At 30.8% G+C, this 6,000-nt stretch overlaps 1 long non-coding RNA gene across 1 annotated transcript; it reads right to left on the reverse strand.

Moving 5' to 3' along the window:
• Nucleotides 1–1,284: 1,284 nt before the first annotated feature.
• On the reverse strand, nt 1,285–2,050 carry LOC129918741 (uncharacterized). Its single transcript, XR_008772996.1, has 2 exons — nt 1,701–2,050; nt 1,285–1,633 (listed from the first exon to the last, which is right to left on the reverse strand). It is a non-coding gene; the product is annotated as an uncharacterized LOC129918741 (long non-coding RNA).
• Nucleotides 2,051–6,000: the final 3,950 nt, after the last annotated feature.

The raw sequence follows: 6,000 nt of genomic DNA on the forward strand, positions 1-6,000 counted from the left end.
AACTTGACTTCATGAATACTTTAATGAAATTGTCAGACATTCTGAGCACAAGACTGCTGACACTGAAACTAATCAAAAATCCAGAACGGATACCAATTTCGATTGTTTTCTTCATTAGTTAACCGCCTTACCAAATGTCTTTCGATAAAATATTTATCTTTTTGGCCTTTTGAATTCAAGAACATTCTCGAAATGCATTTGCACAAAACCCAAATAACTATAAAAAGTTAAAGGTTGTTCAAAACATTCGTGTCATATCAAATTTGCATTCAGACAGTAAAAGGGTCAAGGACATTCCATCCAAAGTAACCTTGTCGGGAGGAGGAACATTTCAATATCTTATTCCTTCGGTCCAATGTTCTTTTTTTTTGGTTTTCTAGCGATTTTCTGTCAAAACTTCATTTTGACTAAAACTATTTGCTTTAGGCTCAAGGATTTTTGTATGAAAAATGTTGATTTTCTTTCTTTTATCGCAAGTGTGATTTCGGTCTCAAATATTTTACAATAATTCTTTTATTTTTTTTTCGATTTGAAAGATACGACACAATGGGTTGCCTTGTGACAAAAGATAGATGCATATTATACAGACACAACTAAAAGAGATTTGGAAGTTTTTAAATTAAACTTGATTTTCTTTCCTTTATTTTTTTTTTTGTATGTGTGGATGTAACTATCCCCAACATATCAAGATGAAAACTTTTCAACTTCCTTGGACAATTTTATCCATTTTATTTTTTTCTAATTTAAAGAAAAAAAAAAAAAAAAAATGAAAATCGGTGAATCCACGAGAGATTTCTATAAACTGGGAATCAAGAAAGGTAATTGATTTTTTGTGTGCTCTGTGTTCATTCAACATTTTGAGAAAAGGATAAACCATCTGAGGGATTCATTGCACAGAAGGAAATGGTTTGTCGGTAAAATGAAAAGAATTATCATCATCCTGGATGCTGATGGGATGGGAGATGTGATGGCGGCGAGAGAGAGACACACACAGAAAGGCACAATGATAGAAAATATGAAGCCATGACTGGGAATTCAATTTCCAATTGAAAATAAGGACAAACATTACTTACTGATGGTTATAACTGTAATCTGCGGTGCGCGGTGTGATGCGACAGGGCCAAGGGATTGAGGAAAGAGAAATAGAATCGAGTGAGATCCTTTCAATTCTTCCAGTTTGAAAATCAGACAATTCGGTGGGGGGGGGGGGGGGGGGGGGGCTATCGATTATGGCATAAAATAAGAAGGATTTGCAACAATCGATTGTTTGAAAAGTCAATTGAATTGGATTATAGATGAGAACAATGATCCTTTAATATGAATATCTTAAATTTATGTCACACACACAAAAAAAGAGAAAAGGACAAGAAATGATGATGATGAAAATGAGGAAATGTTCACAGGAATGTTTGACATGAGACTTTTCTTCTTGGTTTTTCAATTTGCGTACACAATTGAGAGGTGGTAAAGGTAGAGGTATGCTCATCATGTAACACGAAAACTTTTTCCCAATTTTCGTACATGCTGTTTCATGAGAGTTTCAAGTTTTGATTCTTTTCTTGGTCTTCGTCTTTGTCTGCGAGCATTTCTTCGTCTGCTTGAGGTGCGCCTTCGAGAATTTCTTTGAATTTTCCTTTAACAACAAAAAATTAAGGAACTTTAAAAATTTTGATTGAAAAATTATTAAATATTTTTCATACCGAACCATAACAAATATAATTTATAAGCAAAAAAAAAAAATAACAAATCAAACTTTTTCGTAAATTTTGACAAATATTTATTTTTTTGTTAGTTTTTTATTTTCGATTTCCTTAAAATCAAAGTAGTTTAAGGTTGTTTGTTTAAAAAAAGGACTTGTGAAATATTGTGCTTCTGGTATTGGCGTGGATCGCATAACAGAGCGGCACCTTGTCTAAAACATTTTTGACATCAAAGGTAGCCCCGTCTCTAACGAAGAGGTGTGCATTTTCCATCGAGAACGAATCTTGGAAGGATAACAAAATTTGACATAGTTTTATACAGCTCGTCTCTATAGATACTGTCATTATTAAAAAATTGTTATATTTGTACGAGTAAATATCCAAACAAAATGAACAAAAATTGGAACGAATTTTAAAAGTCAAAATTCCCGAAAAACTTAGTAGTAAAAAAGGGCCAAAATCACCAAATATTAGAAAAATTCAGGTATTTTTTTTGTACATTTTTGACATTAAAGGATGTTCATCGGGTCAAATCTATAATCAACAGTGCCAAAAATCAGAACTACCAGATTTTTTAACCTCGTCTTTGACATAAAGTGATTTGACTAAAGGTCTAAAAACCCGAGAGAAGTCTAGTTTTGAAAACACCTCATTACTGGGATTAAGAACAGCAACGATTCCAAAAATCCTTTTTTTTTTTGGTGCTTCCATTTTTAACAAATTTTGTCACTTTTTCAAAAAAAAAAATCAAAAAAATATTATTTTGTCTTAAAATAAATTCAAGTTTACGTAAAATACAAAAATGTAAATTTTTACAATATTTTATTAAAAAAATATTATTTTTTAAAAAATTGTTTTTTTTTTACATTTTCAAAATTTTTGAGGTTATAAAAAAATTATCCGTTATGCTCGAAACTGAAAACAAACCCAGGAGACACTTAACTGGTTCTCAGCTATTCTTTAGATTATAGATAGAGATTTCAGGTTGACTTGCAAGTGTTGATGTTGGTTAAAATCTTCTTCTAAAGTACATCGAATGCAATTTTTGCTGCATCAACAACTTTCTGCAAAAAGACTAATTGGCAATAACGCAATGCATCCAAAGCCGTATCGATTCCTATACCAGGTGAATTAACTTGATATTTAAGTCCGAAAATTGCTAGCACTTCAGCCGATTCAAGTTCATAAAAAAAGTCAACTTTGCCTTGGTCAACGGTTGTAATGGCCAATCCAATTTTGTCACTTGATTGATTGCCAGATTTTTGTCCAGCAAATCCGAGAGCTAAAAATATATTCGAAACAGCATTGTGAATGTCTTCTTTTATTGCATCCGATTGTTTTGAGAACAAAGCTATTGCAGCTAAAGGTTGAATGCTTGAAGGGTTTTGAACATTTTCAATAATTTGTTTTTCATCGTTTGTAGCTTTTGAAATATCATTAATTGCATTTATAAGTGCTTCTCTCAGATCGTTGATAACGTCTTCATTACCATTCCGATCAATAGAATCCTCTGCAGCTTCATCTATTTTTGTAATGTATTCTGAAGCTTCTGGACCTTGTGGGGACATTTTTGCATTCATTGCTTTTGGAACTTTTAATTCCATAAAATTACTTTGAGCATCTTTGATAGCCTTCATAGCATGTTGCTGGGATATTTTTAGTGCATTAAGTACAGCTTGTATAGCAGCTTTGAAAGTTTCGCGAACAGTCTTAAGAGCTTGTTTAGTTTTGTCTCCTCCAGCATCGATTCCCTGATCTGTCAAACTTGTCGTTCCCTTTACAGCAACAATAGCTCCATAGCCAACTTTTTGAATCAATATGCTAGCTTGTTGAAGTTCATTCTTTGCTTTATCGTTTGTAAGTGCTAAAGTTCTTCCAAGTGCCTGAAACACTGAAATTCCGGCAGTGTAAAGTAATTTGCCAGCTTCCAAAATACCCTGTTGTATGGTTTCTTTAGCTTCTGTAGGTTGGGTCTGAACTTGTTCTTCTGCAACTGATAATAATTGTTTTAATGCCATGTCTTCAGCCTTTTGAACTAAATTAATGGCATTTTCAAACCCATTTCGAATTACAAGTGTTGGATCCGCATTTGAGTGTTGAACACCAACAATTAAGAACACAACTACAGCAATGATAAAAGTAGAAAAGTTCATATTTTTTTTTGAACTAAAGACAACTTCAAATTAAAGATCTAAACTAATGACTTTATCTTAATCGAAGCATCTTTTTATAGCCGGAAAAAAATTATTTTATTTACATTTTATTAAATGTTATCTCTTTATTTGATTAACATAAAGTTTTATCAATTTTTATTTTCGGTAGATTTCCATGTTTTACGGTGGGCAATGAAATTCAAATTCAAAGAAGAAACATTTTTGCACATGATAATAGGGTGACAAAAAGAATTAAATACAATTTATCATTGTGAATAGAGCTGAGGCTGCTACTGTGATAACTGCTTTCAATCAATCTGCTCTTCAATATAACTGCTCAGTCCTCAGTATTACAAAAATTCAACTCATTGCAATTTGGTGTGTTCTTTTTCTTTTAAATAAAATGATGAGCGATCAAGTGAACAGGAAGAACAGTTTAAATATTCTATGTATGCTTTTAAAGATTTTACTTCTTTTATAAGTTAAACTGCTCTTTGTACGTTTTAACTTTACTGCATTTTTCAGAAAATGTTCTCGGGTCTTTAAAATTTCACAGATTTTTTTATATCTAGTGATTTTTGCTGATTTTTTAAATGATGGAAAAAGCAACGATGTAGAGAAACTTACTTTGATATTGACGAAACAGTCAAGTTCAATTTGATATAATTGTATAAAAGAGATATCGAAAAGATTTAAACAGCTTTTGAAAGAATAAAATATGTTCTAATAGACACCGTTACAAATTTGTTTATAATGAATTATCCCACACAAAAACATAACCTCGAAAACAGCAAAAATTAAGCTTTTTTGCTCTTTATAACGGTAATATTTCAAAAACGGAGGCCAATAAAATTTTTCTGACTTTGGATTCAAGTTCAGCACCCCAAAAACCTCTAGAAAAGTATATTTTGGTTCTTGTGGCAAAAAAAGAGTTCAATTTAGTTGAAAAGTGCTATTAAAAATAAATATTCGGCAAAGTTTAAACATGCATAACTTTTTTTCTTATGAATTGCACTAAAATTTTCTTTCAGATAATGAAAGCTTATACAATTTCAAATCGAATATAAGAAAAATGGTTTTCCTACATACTCCAGAAGTTAGTATAAAATGCAATTGTTTATAACAAAATCAATTATATATAAATAATTTTTTTTTTTGAAAATTTTTTTTAAGTAAATTGTTGTGTATACAATTGGTAATATGTGTACCAAGTTTTATTTATTTTTATCATTTCATTACTGAGATATAGCCATTTTAACAAAAAGACCTGAAAAATTTCATTTGTTTATAACTTTTAACAAAATTGAAATTTTTCAAAAATACTTTGGAATATTATTTTTAACATAAAAATCTTCCAATATATACAAAAAAAGTACCAAATTCGAGAAGTCGGTTTTAGGTGGCCCACTTGAGATAATTTGACTCAGAGTAAAATTAAGCATAAAATTGGTAAAATATCGGAATCCAGGGAAAGTCGATGAATCTGGCTGCATTATGAAAAGGTCAAATTAAAAAGTTAAAAAAAAAAAAAAATTTCACCGCTCTCGATTACAACAATTTTTATGAACCTTTTACTGTCATTCCGTATGAAAGCGTTTAATCGGAATTGTTGTCTCATTTTAGATTTTGCTCAAACTTTGTAGGGATGTTCTCTAGGACTGTAAAGAAGCAAATCCATGATGATTTAATTTTAAGTTGCGTGGTTTCCCCTCAACCCGCATTCGAACTTTTGCAAAACGTCATTTTCATGTTACTATAGTTTTGCGTCTATTGAAGATATCGAGTTGATTTAAGATATCTATTTTTAATATTTGGTAAGTATAAGCCTCCTACATATAAAAGCCAAGGTTCTGAAGCCAGTCAAAAACCATGCAAAATCAGCAAAATTACCACTTTTTCAAAAATTGTTAGCACACGTCTAATTGTGAATAATAAAAAAAGGGTGTTTTTGAAGTGAAAACTTCTTTAGTATCGTAGTGATTTGAAACAAGATGAAACAAAAACGCGACACGACTTCAACTTGTTATAACTTTTTTTAATAGATAGATGAATGAAATTTGTATTGTAGATAGGTAATTAAATAAATTATAATTGTACAAAATTTCAATTAATTTCATATTCTAAATTCGGAGATAACGGTAAAAAGA

This window comes from Episyrphus balteatus, chromosome 4 (genome assembly GCF_945859705.1).
Source record: "Episyrphus balteatus chromosome 4, idEpiBalt1.1, whole genome shotgun sequence".
In the NCBI taxonomy this organism is placed as follows: domain Eukaryota; kingdom Metazoa; phylum Arthropoda; class Insecta; order Diptera; family Syrphidae; genus Episyrphus; species Episyrphus balteatus.